The sequence below is a fragment of the Bombus terrestris genome, chromosome 15 (genome assembly GCF_910591885.1).
Source record: "Bombus terrestris chromosome 15, iyBomTerr1.2, whole genome shotgun sequence".
NCBI classification, from domain to species: domain Eukaryota; kingdom Metazoa; phylum Arthropoda; class Insecta; order Hymenoptera; family Apidae; genus Bombus; species Bombus terrestris.
In genome coordinates, this window is record NC_063283.1 from 1,239,743 (window position 1) to 1,257,731 (window position 17,989).

At 38.9% G+C, this 17,989-nt stretch overlaps 2 protein-coding genes across 8 annotated transcripts in view; one reads left to right on the top strand and one right to left on the bottom strand.

Annotated features, from left to right (window-relative positions):
* Positions 1-17,989, bottom strand: part of LOC100645775 (glutathione S-transferase 1-1) — a 97,460-nt gene that overhangs the window by 16,929 nt on the left and 62,542 nt on the right. The gene's annotated exons all lie outside the window — the stretch shown is intronic.
* LOC100643218 (acid sphingomyelinase-like phosphodiesterase 3a) overlaps positions 2,830-17,989 on the top strand; it is a 49,998-nt gene continuing 34,838 nt past the window's right edge. Inside the window, exons 1-2 of one of the 6 annotated variants that reach the window (XM_012316633.3) lie at positions 2,846-3,313; positions 3,385-3,516. The gene's annotated coding sequence lies outside the window, so the exon portion shown is untranslated. Of the gene's footprint in view, positions 3,517-17,989 lie in introns of all 6 variants that reach the window. The other 5 variants (XM_048412772.1, XM_048412773.1, XM_012316634.3 and 2 more) reach the window with 5 other exon arrangements.

Genomic DNA, 17,989 nt, shown 5'->3' on the forward strand with positions numbered 1-17,989 from the left:
GTGCTCTATCGTTTGCATTTCTCTTTGCAAGAAAACAAAATCATAGAATTTCTGTTATAACGATTACGTAACGTTCGATGATGTATGAATTTCTGTATGAATCGTTATACCGTGTGTTTAAACGTAGTTAAAGTATCCAATTGCTAAAAATTGCGACTATGATTATTGTTCCGCCTCTTATCTTCTTCGAATTCTATTTTCAGTGAATGTTTAAAAAGAAAGAAATCAATTGTTTCGTATCTTTGTAGCGTTAAAAAAATGCACGTATTTAAATAATCACTTCGTAGTAGTCAAAATGTACATGCTCGAATTAATCACTTGGAGAGAGAGAGAGAGAAGCGAAGAATTTGAAAACGAAAAAGGAACGTAGAAAATTATTTAGTCGATTCGCTTGTAAATTAATAAAATTATACGCGGCTTAAAAGCACCTCTTAAGGCGTTGAAACTTTTTTCTATTCTTTGTTGGTTCACCGTACATCGGGCTATACCGTTTCCAGGCAAATCCTCTTAGATGTATACTCTTCCATTATTAAAGCGTCCAATATCGCAAAAGCTCCGTAAAATTTTAAGAACAATTGAGAAACAATTCCCCTAGATTGCTTGTTTATACAATTTTTTACACGCATTGCGTTATACATACTTAACGCTATACAGCGTGACAATGTGCTGAACGTGATAATTCAGGTCGTGAAAATGGCATCAGAAAATATTAAATACCTAAATTACATTTTCTGAAAATCTATCGAGATTCAAAATGGCATAATTAACGCGCAATAATTCAAGCAACTATACGTATAATGAAACCTTCTTTATCAAAATGCAACGCCATTCTATACTCCCGGACAAAAGAATAGCACGTAACACGAATCTGGGAAATTTTATCGAATAACAAAAATATTCAAACGCGCAAACTCGATTATTTTCTTAAATACGTTAATAATTCTGCAAGCGTCCTCGCAACATCCCGATAATTCCTCAACATTCTCTACAATACCTCCATATCTCGATTCATTCGAAACAATTTAAACCCAATTTCACGATTTACTTCTACAGATTTTGGCTTCCACGTTCGCGATATCAATTACGCGACGAGGAAACGATAGCACAATCGACGAAGGCAATCGAGAAATACCCGGTCTTTGTATCTGGCTCCGTTCAATTCTCATTTTCAAACAACAATAACCAGGACGATCTCGTTTCGCTATTAATAAGCAATAGAATGACTATCTCGCAAATTAATCACGTTTCTTCCGCGATCTTGTGAATCGACAAGCACGTGGTCGGCCACCCATTTCCTGCTTCCAGCTTTAGCGACGGGGACACGCGATTGTTCGTGTCATGTTATGTCCCTGAAAAGTCAATTATTCGCGCCGGTTAAACTGATTTCTCGAAAACTCGTTGTTTGGACCCGGTTCGACGAAACGAAGTTTGACAACTAGCGTTGGTCGGAGTATGTGGTGCACTTTGATTTTTTAACCTTTTCGGTACGACGATCGTTCACCGCGTAGCGTCACTTGACGTCATACGCAATACTTATTCAAACTGACAAAGGAAGACGATCGCCAATCCACAAATTTAGAAAATTACGAAACTTTGGGGATATGCAGGGCATATATAGCCATGTAGCAGGAAATTTCTTTGTTGCCCAAATTCGCTCTAGCGGACTGAAATTGATCCTTGAAAATCCGATCGTTATATAAAATTCGGCTATTAATCGATCGTGTGTCATAACTTGCTGTAACATTGGTAAATTTTGGTAACATTACCAAATTATAGTTCTAATTAAAAGTAACCTTTTTTTTTTATTTAAAAGTAACTTTTGTTTGAAAGCTTTCTTTCCATCTCCTACAGCTTGCGGTTATAACGCAAGATCGGGAAATAGCCAGATATCCAGAAGCATCCTCTTACAGCGAATTTGGGAAGTAAAAAAAGTTACCTAATGCATATCTATATATACTCTATCTTTCGCCAAAGCTTCGTAATCTTTTGGACCTGTAGGTTGGAGATCTTCCCTCGTGCGTCAAATTTAGCAATTAATTGAATCGAGAGAAATTATACAAGAGTCGACCGGCTACTTACAACGAACTGCCCGGAGCAAATAAATCGGATTGGACGCGAACAGTCATCTAAAGATGACAGACGGTATGCTTTTGGCGGCTATCGGCTATAGTGGACGATCGTACGGAAGGGATTAACCATAACGTCCGTGATCGTTATTCTGTCTCCCTACCCTCTTTGCAGGAGGTAGTTAAAGATTACGACGTCAACTGTTCGCATCGGCAGTAGCTGACGGGATCGAACACATCGCCAGATTTACATCGATTGTAAACAATTTGTCTCTTTGGCTCGAGATCATCGAGAGAGATATATCGCTAAGTGGAAAATTGGGAGAGCAGGAGGTTTGGCAGGATGAAGCGCGAAAGAAGGTTCGCGTGCTTGATTTCTGGTTAATAAAACGTTACGCGAGACATAAAGCGATACGATGATGTATCGCGGGGTGTAGACGGAGGCAGGCCGAGTAGCTGGCTCGGCTACGTGTTGCGGCTAAGGGGGATGCGACGCGGCACGAGGCCATGGGGGATGAAACGAAGGCCAGGATGGACGAGGCGGGTTGCGAGGAAGAACTAACGCACCTATACAAAGGAGGAAACGTTATTATAGGACGAGTACGAGCGCGCGAGTGCCAACGTGTTGGTCTTACATCGTATACCGTGCGCCTCTGTATGATAAGGTCTTTCCGTGTACGTGTGTTTATGACTGTGCGCGCGAACGGGTGAGAACCGTAATGGGTTGAAGAGAGGCGAAAGGGCGCAGTCGCGAAGCCGGAGCCATCCTCGACCCCCGGCGGGCAGTGGTGGCAGCGGTGGTGGCAGCGGTGGCAGCGCCGGCGTCGGTGTTAGCATCCTACCTGCTCGAGGACAAACCGAGTACGTCTCGTGCGAGGGTGCGGGCCGCACACGGTTCGCCGAACCTCCGGTACGTTTCGTGCTCGCGGAACTTGTCATTCTTTTCGTTCCCGTAAACGCGCGCTCCCACCTTAAAAACAGCTGTGTCGATTGGTAGGTTTCGAAGGTGATCGCCTAACTAAGTCGATTCTCGTTGTGATCTAGCATCGTGATATCTTCGTTATTAAATACGTATTAAGCTCTGTGAATAAGTATCAACGGACGAATTGGTCGCGTGACCGCGAAGCAACCGGCTGCCTCGAGGTGGCGCGTTTTCAAACCAAGAAGACGGAGAAGGAATTTTATCGTATTCGTACGTGAAAGAAAGATCCAGGAAGTGTGGATCGGTAGCTGTTCGTGATCAAACGGTAGAGGAACATATCAATCGGAACGATTCAAAGGATTCCATTGAATCGAGCTTTATATCCTTCCCTAACAGATCATATCTTTCCCGAGTAAAAGAAGCATCGAGGGATCGAAAAACGTGCGCGTATGGGTGCGCGTCCCGATATGACCCACCACGATTGAGACTTTTTTTTGCCACGCTTTTACATAGCAGCCCGACGAACATGTAAGTGCCGATTGCATCTGTTCTATGTCCGATTTTGTGCACCACCGTTCTGAAATCGTAGTTGCCTTTGTCGCGGCTCTCGGAATATAATACGCGAGTTTAGGTTCCGTATTTCCGTCGACCGATGAGCCGTATACGCGGTGAGCCTCTATGCGGGATTTTGTGGACAACGAATGGAAATGAGCCGGCAGCTTCCGTATCGCGGCGCAGGATATTGCAATTTCAAATTTCGCTTCTCCTGGAGCCAATTAACTCTAAGCTTCCGTCTCGGCAGAGAAAAATATCAGTGTGTATAATATTTTTAACGTACTTCGCTCATTTTCTTCTTTCTATTATACTTTTTTTTTTTTTTTTTTATTTCCTTTTAGTTTCTTAAAAGAGATAAAGGTAGAAGTCAAAACGAAAAACCGCCAAATCGCGTTGCTTAAACGAATACTTCACTAACGCTCGCGGTAATGGCAAAGTTGGAACTTGCGAATCTCTGGTTCTTGGTGAACGACCAACGATTAGAATCTCAGGATCTCTTCGTGCGGTCAGAAAATGTTTAACGCATGGCTGAGCTCGAAGAGAATTTAACTTCTGTGCGTTCCATCAAGGAATAAGTAAACCGCAAATGAGTTTCATACGATAGTCGAATTATTCATCTCGCGGAACGAGTTTCGCATTATCCGTCTCAAATACGTTTCAAAATCACGCCTGTATCTGCTCTTCGGATAGAAGGCAGCAATTAATCGAAGAGGATGCCGCGAGTCGATAGTTGTTCCAAGAGATAGGCAGAGAGAAAAAAAAGAAACGAGAACGTTTCCAACGAATCGGAATACGGGATGCGTTAAAATATAGCTCCGCGTGCACAATATTTACGTCATCATCTTAATTAAACCGGCATCGCGTCGCGTCGAACTTTTCCTCGTTAATTCCATTTCTTCCATATTTCATTGGCGGACGTTGTGTTCGAGAAAGTCCATGACGGTCGAGGAGCACGGCATCGTTTAATTATGCGCCCTTCTATATCGTTCTGTGCTATTTGCATTCGATCGAAATAAGCTTAATGCTCGCGCGTGTCTTCAACTTTGAACGTTTTCTATTCGACTTTCGATTTGATCGACGCTGTATCGAGCAACCAATTATTCTTACATATCATCGGAGCGAAGCTCGCCGCCGCGTGTCGTGTTACACGGATGAATCAATTTATACGCTGTAAAAAAATGGTAAAATCGAATCCCAGGCAATTTGGCCGAGGTATTTCGTCGATTCGAGAACGGAAGTTACGATACGACCGTTCGATACGTATTCCACGTATTAAAGGGACGTAGCAGCTCGACGCGTTATGCGGAGCACGTACGACCGCGAGTATAATGCAAGATCGTCGCTGGATAATTTCATTTCGGCGAACAAATTTTCCTTCGGATATTACGGTTTTGCTCGTCTCACCTTTTCTCTTTCGTATCCCTTCTCCTTCCGTATGCAAGCGAATGAAGAGAGCGAAGGAAAGGGGAGAACGACCAAAAACGAATACTCGAGTTACCCGGCAGACGTTGCGTACGGAATCCTACGATTCGACGTAATGATATTACGCGTCATAAACCTGATTTGCTGGCTGGCGAAAACGCGTCGGTCGATGAGTTTAATCTCCTTGTAATACGTTTCTCGTCGCTTTAACATCGTCGATGTTATATGTATATTTGATACAGGATGGTTGCCTTTGGCATGTGACGTTAAGTCGTGGTTCCAGTGAATGCGTATTCGGACGAACTGGTGTTCCGACGAATCAAAGCTCTGGAAACCGCGATGCATACGCTTATAGAAATCTACAGTGGCTCGCGAAAGTGATCTCACTTTCATGGCGATGAGATACAAACGCCGTTTGATTATAGTAATAAAGTTTGAAACGAATTTGAAAATATACGTAAAAGTTACAAGTTAGAAGACGCTTAAAGCGAATGTACGTTTAGTAGAAAAAATATGCAGCATGAACGGTAGTCCGAAACATACAGTTAGCGTAACAAATGGTCTCGTCGAATATTAAGTAATCGACTGTCCAAATACTTTGATGATCTTTGCGAGACCTATACTTTCAACGAATTTCTATATATTTTCAAATGCGTTTCCACTTTTACCAATATACTTCGACTACGATAATCGACGAGATTTCAAAATCGTTCGTATAATTTATACGTGAAAAGTTCCTAAACGCGTTTGAATACCTTTTTGGGCCACTATATACGTATGTATATATATTTTGCATACGTATTTGATCACACCAACGTATTGAATTCGTCAGAATGCTAATTCGGACACGCATCCACTGTAATTACGTTTTAAGTCGCGCGATATTGGATGGCATTGCGACGATTTCGTTTTTTACCGTTGGTCAACCAGGATCACGTGAAATCTAAATTTTTTATTGACCGATTGACACAAAATGGTGTAAGAAGAGAGACAGTCACGAAACTCTATCGGAATATACGATATGTATTTGTGTATATGCATACACGGCAACGTATGTACGTATATGTGTATGCGTCAGCATTTGGGTGTAGTCTTTCGTTCATTCGTTCGAGCCCTGCTACTGTCTGCTTTCGTATGAAATTTATAAGGGAGGGAGTTCGTCAGTTTTGCGCGAAATAAAACTTATACGATTTCATGCTCGTGTACTTGCGCCAGTATGAATTTTATATATTAAAAATCGACGGGACAAAACGATTTTTTCACGGTGTACGCATCAATTGTGCGCATCTTGATGAAACGGCCAATGCATTCTGTATTTTGCATTTTCAACGCCTTTTAAGTATATGTCGCTTTTACATCGTTTTAATTGTGTTTTACGATAAATTGACTATGCACAGGATGGACAAGTATAAGTGTTTACGCGCAAATATAATTGCTTTTATAAATACTAGGGAAAATGAAAAAGTTGTTCGAGAATGATTCGAGACTAATTATTTACTGGATCGTCGTTCATTCGCTCCTATGAATATCATAGTATACAACTTCTGTGCATAAAGATCTATCATCAAGTTGATCAGCTTGATGTCTGCGTTCAATATTCGAATATCGTCAAGTAACTATCGTAAAGCTCCCTAGCTATTTAGCATATTGGAGTATTCCAATCTTCGTATTAATTTTATCAAAGATAGTTTTGGAATGTTGTTAGTTATTGCTAGTAGAAGCTGTTTCGATCCACCGTTCAAAGAATAATAAACGTCGCACAAAAGCAGCTTTCTCTCCTTCTAAAATATCAAGTCCAATAAGAGGAACTTATGTCGCTAAAAGCATCGTATGCTAGCTGTTTCGAAATCTCAGTTATTCGTCACTTTCACCATGATGAATATTCCAACTATCTTCGCCTTGTTGCCGTTTGAGATTCCAAGTTCTTTGATACTTGATTAATTTTCCGATAGCTTGTAGATAATACCCCGTCGCGTCTATAGCGTTAAAAATTCGAGCTTTTAAACTTGCATCATGGAAAAATCGAAGAAACATACCTGTACGGAATTCTAAATATGGAAGGATTCGTCTTAAAAGATTCTAGTTGTATGTTGACGCTACAGTCTCTCCTCTTCTTTTTGTCGTTCTGACTCGATACAACGTTAGATTTTGATATTTATTTCATCTCGTCTATAGCGAAAGATAAGCTTCCCATTAATCGTTCCATTTTCTTTCTGCGTTTTTCCTATCTTCCAAGGGGAAAGCAGGTGAATGAACGATCGGTCGTACCTCACAGTGCTGTAATCGCGGCAGAAGTGCTTAAAAAATCCATATAATCGAGCGATAACTTGGAAGCAACTTTGCGGCAACTATTTTCCTGATTACTTTGCTAGCGCTCTTATCTTGGCGGCCGCGGGCGAGTCTAATTTGCACGTAACACGAGCGAAAGTGATTTACACGGGCGAATTTTCCACCGATTCTTGATGCTCTCTTGTAGTTCGTGACGAACGGGTCTTCGCACTTACCGCTGACATGTTTGAATTGCGTACGTGCGCTGGCATGTAAGTTCCTGATGGTATTTACATAGTCTAATACGCGTGCCTGAAAACCTTGTTTCAAACTCGAATAGAAAAAGGAAGAAAGTAGAACGTAAAATAGAGCGCGTGATAAGCGATCCATTAAATTCGGCCATCCGGGAAAGTGGTCGTTTTCAAGCGTAAGAGCAGTGCGTTCCGATCATCTTCGCGAATTTGTTTGTTGTTTGCCGAGGAAAGTGATCGTAAATATTTACGAGGAAACTCACCGCTCCCTGGCAAATTTTGATCAGGAGGATCGATAACGAGTCTGTTTTGCTAGATTTCCGGCACAACTGCGGCTACGTGTGTGCACGTGCGAGTGTGTCACGTGCAATTCTCGTTCCGTCGGCGAATTACGTTCAGTTAAATTCCCTTTACTATATAATTTCATCGCGTTAAATCGGGACCTAAGACAGCAAGATAATTAAACCGTTTGTACCGAAATACTCGGCTCATTCCCTGGTTCCACCTGCCTAGTGAGAATTGTCACTGTTTAGCTAATGCCCTTTCCGACGAAGATCTTATTTCCGACGAAATTTATCATTAGACGTTCTTGTCCGCCGGAATATACACGTATATACCGAATACACACACATACACATCTTATGTATCTTCAGCCGAATCTCGGAACGAGCCAGCGAATTGGTTTCTCCGCCGGAAGATTTCGTTCCGAAACGCATCGCTTGGAAATGTAAAGCTTCGAAAATTGACGATGCGATGTAAGAAACTGTTATAGCCAAACGAGTTGGAAAAAATGATTTAAACACTTGTGCGATAATACTCGGTATACGTATATTTGGAAAATGCCTGATAGAAGCAAAATGTTGTCACGTGTGGTGAATCGGACGTTTCTATCAAAAACGAGAAAATATAAAAGTAAATTATGATAAATCGTCGAATGATAAACAGTAACTATCTTGATTTGATGACAAGGAATAAAAAAAAGGAACGCGTATAATATGAATATAACATGAATTGTTTAACATAAATTTGTGCCGATAAAGTTTTTAAAAATTGGAAAAAGGGAATAACGAAACGATATTTCGTAACAAACAAGTACTCAACGTGTTACGAGAAATTTTGGAACGTGAAAGGTATAAAATGACCTTTTATTTTATAATTAACGGAATCTTTAATAGCATTTCAACTAGCACGAGAGGGGTAATTAGAAACGTACGAAATTGATCAAAATCTAAATAAATTGGATATCCTTAATTCGATAAACTGCGATAAATTAGTCGAAGTGAATTAGCGTTGCCGCGGGAAACTTGCTCAATATCAAAGAGCGCGTGTAACGTATATTTCAAATCTTGTTCAGGATCCTAATGCTCAAAGCAATAAGGGTCAGGTTTATTTCCCTTTAAAAGGTACTCGGTAGAATTCTTCCAGCGTGCGCAATAAATTTCAATAGAGGAAGAAACATCATTCCATTAGGAAAAAAGTGAGGGTTACTTTCGTTGCTCAGAACTATATAACTTGGAGTGTGATTTGAAAGGTTCGTGTCGCATTCGCGATAAATCCGCAAGAGATGTTGTTAATTAAAAACGAGCTAGTCAAAGCGATAAAGATATACGTTTGCGTATCCAACGAATGAGAAAATGTAAATGTCGAGTAGATCGTCTAATTTATTGTTCAAATTCGAGATAAGGATTCAAAATAATGGATCGTCGTATCATGCGACAAATGAAAAAACAATTGTTTGCGGAGAGCAGACTGAATAACGCGAGAAGAGAAGAGAAGAGAAGAGAAGAGAAGAGAAGAGAAGAGAAAAGAAGTGGAGAGAAGAGGAGAGAAGAGGAGAGAAGAGAAGAGAATAGAAGAGAAGAAAAGAGAGACGCGGTGGTGTAAGGGGAATCCGAAAGAATGATTAGAGGGAAGCGTAATTACGAGCGAGCAAGCAGGCGAGTGATTTAAGAGAAAAGACATAGATTTAATGAGACATAAAGGTACAATAATTATTGCTGCTAACCTAAAAGGTGAAAAGACATCTGGCGATCCGGATTACAAGAGGGCGAATACTTTTGAATAGAGGGGGTTGAAATGTCTGTAAAGTAAGGACAAGGGGAAGAAGAATAATCATCGTTACGATTCGTACGTGAATTATTCGTCTTTCGACTAATACATTTCCACAGCGTCGAAAGCGCTCTTCGATTATAAACTGTCGAATCGAGAATTTCTTTCCAATGACATCACGAAACAAAGCCATGGTTCGTTATTTGTCGCAGCGATACATTTTCTCACGAGCGAGACCTTTGAAACAAATTACAAACGAGTTACAAATAGAGGGAAATGTCAAGATGAAATTGTGTAAATTATGTTCTCTGCGTTTCTATGTGTCCGTGGATAGTTGTAAAATATGGTCGTACATTTTCGTGGCAGGTAGTTCTAATGTAATTTTACACAGTGTACGAAGGTCTATTAAGACAGTTGCTCAAAAAGTAACTATTCAACTAGTATCTTTCTTTTGATTTATGTAAAATAACGTTAATTACATCGTGTTCGAAATGGTCCACGGATACGGTATAACACCTGATTTTCGTTTCTGTAATTACACGAAACAATTCATAAACCGTATTTATTTTGCGTTTGGATCTATGGACTTTACATTTCTCGCATTCGAAACTGCTGGAACAGGCTTTCCAACCACGTTTTTCTTCAGAACCACTATTTCCGCTTTTACCGCTATTCTTCCGATAGAAGAATCAACGATCTCTCAATTTCAACGTCTTCCGTCTTAGCCATTTTCTCGATGCTTCCTCTTCTATTCTACAAATGTGAGCTTTCGCAGCGTTTCACGAAATACCTCGAGCTTCGCGTAGCCAGGTGATCTTGGCATATACATACATACGTGCGAATACATAGACGCATGCAAATGAGAGTCGAAGACACGCACGTCACGGAACGAACTCTTAGCAGCGGCTACATTTTGCACATCGTAAATCATAGGGAATATCTCGGCGGCTTTTTGACGCGTTTTAGAACGTCTTAAAAGTAACCATTAATTATCGAGCTGGCGCGCACAATCAACGTAGAAGCCGTAGGCGGTCACGTAAGCCTCCAGTATACATCTGTCGCTAAAGCAGGCCATGTTCGGGGAATAAATTCACTGGTAAAAAGAAACGCAAGTGCGAAACGGCCAAGTTAGTACGTGCACGAATCGGGAATTAACGCTTGTTCAACGATCAAAACTTTCCGCCTGGTAAAATACATCTCGTATTAATCATAGATATCTTGCGAATCAACGATTATTAGTGGAAAGCTGTGCAACGTTTGTTTAATCGCACCGTTGCTGAATAGAGAAAGCTAATTTTCCTGTTCTTTCGAAGCTATACTTTTCAGTAAAGATTTTTATCCAAATAATGCAAGATAGAAGAAATATATGTATAATCGTTCGTGTAATAATATCGCTCACAGATAACTAAATGCTACGAAATAGAAAGAGTGACATAGAACTTCGATTTTCGTGAATCTACGCTAGAACGATTTACCAGGTGATACACTTGTGATTAACATGTATATGTATTACCTAAACCTGCATTACCTTTTACATACCTTGGCTATGCTGTTAGTATCATTGGACCTTAATATCATTTATGTACTTGTATATGGAATATTCATGCATAAGTATGTATACGTGTCAGTTTAATAGAAGAGATTCGTGCTTTAGAACGTTAATAGCAATTTACCTCCAACAGATTTAATAGCAATCTATCTTCAGCTGTCTCAACGGATTTTTTTTTATGAAATAGCTTTTCAAATCATTCACCGTGTATTTTTTATTTTTTGAAAAAGTACAATTTTTCTTTTTTTTCATTTTTTAAAAATACAGTCGATTTTCATGCACCAAGAGAGGCACCTTTCACGTTATAGGGAACAACATGAGTTATACCAATTCACACCAACCAGAGATAAATCTTTACAACCATTAACCCTTTGTGATCCTACGTCCAACTGCATTCGACGTTCTATTTCACTCGATTTTTTTTCAGTTTCATAAAACATACTCTTTTGTGTTCTATATTCATTTAATAGAAAGGTGTCAACGTATATACGTTTCTGACTTTCGGCTGTTGTATTTTAAAGTGTCGGCAGAGATGCGAGCGGCTTTGTCTTGCAATGCGATGACATTATGATAGATTGTCACCGATGACGCGCTTGCAATCCGCGCGTATAAACTTGGCGTGCAACCGATAACCGCTGCAATGAAGCGCACCATCAAGGGCCATGATATCTCTGTCTGCCATAAACCAACAAAGGTTGGCTACGTGAAATTACTGCTTACGAAGAAATTCTAAACAGCTTATTAATTATGAATCGGTTCGGATTAAATGCTGCTTCGTCTAACGTGTATGTTCGTGCACTTTGACGAGCTTCCGTTAACGCTGATCGCGTTATCTTGGATGAGACGCACCTATGCGTTACGCCGTTCAAATATTACGGCGTGCAATATTTGCTGAACTCGATCGCTTATTTGACTTGCCAGCGATTGTTGGTTGCCTTGCACTAGTATTTGCTGAAACACGTTTTCGCTCTTCTGTCTTCGCTTCTCGACAAGGAGAAGAGATTTCGTGTGCCAGTTGGTTCCTTGGTTTTATCCGTAATATTCAATTGTCAGTTGCATAAATTCATCAATTTCCAGCGAACAAAGTACTTTGATGAATGTTTTCGAATTCAATGAACAAATTGGTTAAAGAAAGATGTCCTGTTGCAAAAAAAAAAAAAAAAAAAAAAAAATACAGTAAATCAGTATTATAATATCGAACGAGGAATTATTTGTATAATTTATGGTTGTCAAATTCAACTGTACTTGTTATCAAAATAAAGCATATTCAGGGTTGCAAACATTTTTTAAATTATTTTAAACATGTATTTTTCTACGTTAATAAAGAACTTTCTTTTTCACGTCGACGTACATAGATATGCGAATAATATATAGGATTGTTGTTCTACATAATGTAATAGAAGGCAAGTGCGATTTTGATTAGATACACGTTACCATTAAACATACATAAGCTAATTTTTTGCAGCGGGCAGATTTATCTACAACAAATCGTTGAATCAATAATGCACGCAATGAAATCAACGAGTTACCATACCGCTTTAATAACGTCAAAACGAAAGCTATTTTTAAAGACGTGCAAAATTTTTCATCGAATCGAAACGAATTGTTTACAACGTATTTTAGTAAAAACAAAAAGTAAACAAATTGCGGCTAAAACATTCAACGTATCTTCGTGTATCGTAAACAAGTATATTATTTAAAACACTCGCCAGACACCAGAAGTCTATTCTCTGTATAAAATATTCTACGTGGAATGAATATTCTGAAAGTTACTCTAAATGGTTAAATTTAGACTCGGAGAATTTATTCCTACTTTATTACAGGACTTGCTTGTTACAATATACTTTTATATTGCATGACAATAAAAAAAAGGGTATTGATACACATGTCCTTTAGTATAGTCCTACGAACTTATATTAAAAAGTTTCGAGGAAGAATTGTTTCATCCTTTTATTTTAAATACAAATTTCAGTATTATTCTCTTTTAGATTCTTTCACCTTCGACTTTTCAAACTAGTTTCTTCCTATTTCATTCGTTTCAAACGTTCATTCGTTGATTTAAATATATTACGACGGAGAGAAATCCTGTTCCATACTTCTCTGAATCCTTAGCGACTATTATTAACCTTTTCTATTATATTTCTTTTATTCGAAAACGTTATTTTATTATTCCTATCCCTTATCGTATCATTCCTACTTTTTGCTATGGTGTCTAGCTGATAATAAATGTTCGAGGTAAAATTAATACAAAGTGTAATGCACGAATTCTAAATTTAAAGTTTTTCATTAAAATATCCCGAAAGCTTCTGAACTTTAAACGTATTTAATAACATACGATTTTATATATATTTCAATTTAATTTTGGAAAATTATTCTACAATTTCTCTACCTTAGTTACTTTGGTCTTTTATACTTGCGCTTTGCCCGCCTGTTTTTGCACGTGTATCTTCGTAGAAATTTTAATAAACGGCGAAGTGCACTGTTTAATCCTGAAAGGTCATGAATTTTCAGGCGCGTCTCTTAAAACCGTCGACTACACTCTGTGAGATCCTTGAAAGGTCTTTCAAAGATTCTTCAAAGGTACTATGTGCGTTCATGCATTGGTCAGTGCTAAGAGTGTGACACGCCAATTGCTATTCAGCGGAAGACAGGCTTTAAAAGACTAATTAAGTTTCCCTCTTAATCGTAAAAGTAATACGTCTTCAGGCGAAATGTTTTGATTTTGAAAAATATCACGTGGATATTTCGTTCGTATCGTGAAATTCTCGTTACAGTATTGCTTGAGCGGTAATAAAGCTAGTAAAATGATGTAAAATGACTGTGAAATAAATTTTCCAAGCGGGCGATATTTCCCTGATATTCCACGAGACGGCAGTTAGCCTCTTTAATGCTCTGACACGATACCAGCAATGCTAATGCGTTTTTTTTTCTAATTCATGGTCTATACGTGATAACGATCTGCCATGACGATTCCGTCGCTTACGCTCCTGCGCTTCTTTTTCGTCTCTTGGTTATTGCAGTGTCGTTAACCGATCGATATTTACATACCACGAATTCATGCTTTTTCACTCGTATTTGCAGGATCATTATAAGGAGCAAAAAAGTCTTCAACTCGAAAACGTGGAAAAGCTTGGTATGGTGTACTGTTGTAATTACCGTATCGATATAATTATAGTTACGTGACATTTCTGCGATACAGTAGAAAATGTATGAACTCTTGGTTTATGAAAATTTCCACGATACAGGAGGAAAAAACGAGCGAACAAATTACAAGTATACGAAGTAGCGATTGCTAGGATACTGGAAAAGTGTAAATCTGTTTTTGAAGATACTGGAAAGGGAAACTGTGATCGGTTGACAGGTTTTTAAAACGAGGATGACATATTGATAAGTCGTCGAGTGGTCAAGGAGCTGATTTATGATAGGAGCTGCTCTGTTGTTGGATGGAATTACCAATACTTAGGCATTATCGATTTTCATAAAATTTTGATACATCATGCATATCGATTTCGATATACGTTGTGTTGCAATGTTTTATCTCTTCTTGGAATATGATTAGCAGTGGTTGCAGTTCGATCATTGGCACCGTATCATCGTTCTCGAAAATGGCTTGGGAATATTTATAGATGCGGAGATTTCAAAAATTAAAGGACTACGATATATAAAAATAACAATATTTGTAGCACAAATTCGTCCATCTATTTTTGCACGATCGAAGAATCTAACTCTAAGTACAAACAAAGTAGCTGTAGTTTAAGCTGTGATAATTTGTTTTCCTAATTACTTTAATGAGCTGTAAAAGCTCAATGGTTTATTATAAACTCGCCCAAGTCCTGTCACCAAATTCCTACTTTTACAATTTAGAATTTCATCTCTCATCGGTACTTGACAAATTCCTTTACTAACACAAATTATCATAGGACTCGTGCAATAAACAACAAACATTTCTTCTATATGTCTGGTACTTAACCCATTTGCATACAAAACCCGGGCAACTGTTAATACTTTCAATACAGTTCGATCGCGTTCGATATCTGACAAACGGCAAATTCTGAAAATTAACTATATTCTTGCATCCTGCGTTGCGGGCATCGCATCTGAAGAAATCGTGTTGTGGAACTTCTACCATTCCGGAATTCGATTCAATCGGATCGCTCTCCAATTCGCGACAATGTCCTGCTCGAAGATTTCATCCGTTGAATACATCGAGGAAATCGCCGAATACGATTACCCGCTGTAGAAATTTTCGAAAACGAAACGGCTAGATCGAAAGAAAAGACCGAAGAACAAAGAGAAGGAACAGGAGGGAAAAGAAAGAAACGTGAAACGTAAGGGGGCGAAAAAGAATACAGGTGTTACGAATCGAACGAGATTCGTTTCCGTTTGAACTATGGCCTCGATTGCACACTTTTAGCCGCGCGTTAGCGGTCGAGTAGCATTAAAAGGAAGCGGTATAGATAGAGATTCTGGCGTGTTAGAATGCGGCGCAGGAAATTCTTCGGCCTGCTTGCAGCTCCTCTTTCCAACTCGTTTGCTGGTATTTCGCTTTAAAATGGTGCACCAAATCCGTGTTCTAATCATGATTCTTTTGAATCGAGCACATCTCCTCCATTATCCTTCTCCTTTTCTTTTTCTTCTTCCATTTTTCTCAGACTTCCGACCACGACCCTATGAGATAATTGCACGACCTGCCGTGACTTATTCGCGCGTCGTGTTAGTATCATTTTCAAGTTGAACATCTCCGACGAGAACCGCGTCATTTATTTAGGTAGTCTCGCTTCGTCTCGCGACTTTGTCTTCAGAACGTATTCGTACGAATAATTTCACGATGTCTTTGATTAATCGATAACGCTATCTCGATAAAACGAAGCTGTTGAAAGTTGTAATAGCAGACGATGGTGACACCGATTTTTGTCCTTTATTTCGTTTTTTAATCAGTGTTTTTCTCGCAGTAAAATAATTGCTATTTCTCGGTATGTTTATACAAAATCGTGTAACAAGTTTGAATGTGTAACAGTTTGCAAGTTTGAATCTAAGTTCATGTTCCTGAACGTTTAATTTTAATTTACTACGCTGCTGTAGCTTGATAGTCCCTTGTAGATATGTTGACAGTTACACCACATACTATAGATCAACTTGCTGCAGTTGTTGGCACAACGCTTTACTTTTCATTAACTTCATATAAACGTTTCAAATTTTCGTAACTTTTCTCTCTCTCTCTCTCTCTCTCTAATTCTTGCAAAGTCTCTGCATTTCTCAAATTTATTATAAAACAAACATTTAACTAGTAGAATCGACATGCACAGCATAATTCAAAAGGAATGTAACAATATCGGTAGAAGAATTAAGAGTTCGAATTACAATGAACGATTACAAGGAATCGATGAACACGATCGACTTACACGTGGTTGCACCTTTTAATAGCAACGCTACAATTTGATATTTTCGATCTCGGCCGTGCATTTACAGATAAGAAATTACATCATTTTTAGTTTCAGTTTCGCCAGTGTTTATCAACAGAAATAAACGAGTCACAATTATAGGAGGAGATTTGTCTCAAGAATAAAATCTTGCATGAAATGGCTTTGTTCCGCACTTCCGATTTGCCATTGTGAAATCACCTTTCTTTTATTCCTGTCACGAACTGCTAGCCATTCTGTATTAAGTTAAGTCACGCAATTGATACGAGTCGTATATTTTGCTTAATTGAACGTAGAAAGGAACAGCAAAAAAAAGAAGAAGAAAAGAAAAACAGAATGCCTGTAGTAGGTACCTATAACAAACATTATCTCCCTATATTATTTTCTTATTAATCTGATTAACGATTACATCCATAAGGTAAAGTTATTTTACAAATAAATATATTCTTCTGTAGAAATACAGATATATTCTGGTTAAATATTTCATAGTTTTTATTGCGATATTATTTTCAGTAAGATGTTAATTCCTTAATGTTACGACCTTGTTGCATTATGCATGTAAGAATTCACAAACCTGGTGTAATTGCCATGTATCCAAATATACCACTGGCAGCGGTAGGTGTGACAGAAAAAGAAAGACGCAAAATCATAAAACGTAGTTGTACGATAAAAGCTTTATTCCACTTGTGTCTTCGTTACAACCAATATTACATATTGGCGTATAAGCCAGTAATTTTTAACGTCAGTTTTATAACGTCTCCCTTCGTACTTTACGCTCTCGCCGTGATTTTCGATTCCGTCGCCGAATGTTTTCGAAGGCAACGTACCGTGAAACTACCACGACGACAACAACTTGTACGCGCGAAGTTGCCTGTTGTCGTTTGCGCGGCGAGTAATTGCATGCACGATATTCGGCTGCTCAGTGCCAACTGGAAGTTTCTGACGACTTCCGTTTACCCGCACAAAGCCCACCGGCGCGTTCTATACGTGTGTCTCTGATTGGCGACGGGCCAACTTAACGAGCATGAAAGTCATAACGTCGATAAGAACCACGCGGCTAGCGTAAGAATTCCTCGCCAGAAAATACAGATGGTTGCGCCTGAAAAACGAACCAAAGGACGGAGCAACCGGGCTTTAAGGGAGAAAACGAAAGCTCGTACGAATGGAAAGATCTCATTGCCCGCGGCGATGCTTCTTCAGAGTTAAATAGAATGGCGAACAGTCGCGATGGAAATTGATAAAATTTTGATAAAGAAAGATTTCAGAGATTACCTCGAGGTGGGTTCGCTTGGAACTCGAGAGGAATTAATGTGATATTTTTGATTCGTGTCAAGTGGATTTCACGTAGATAAATTGTTTTATAAGCGGAATATGATAGATTATGATAATCATGAATTAGAGTTTTTTTTTTTTTTAGAACTCGGAAATGTAAAAGATTTACCTTAAACATGGAAATGTCAATAGTAATTACAGCGACGGTATAAAAA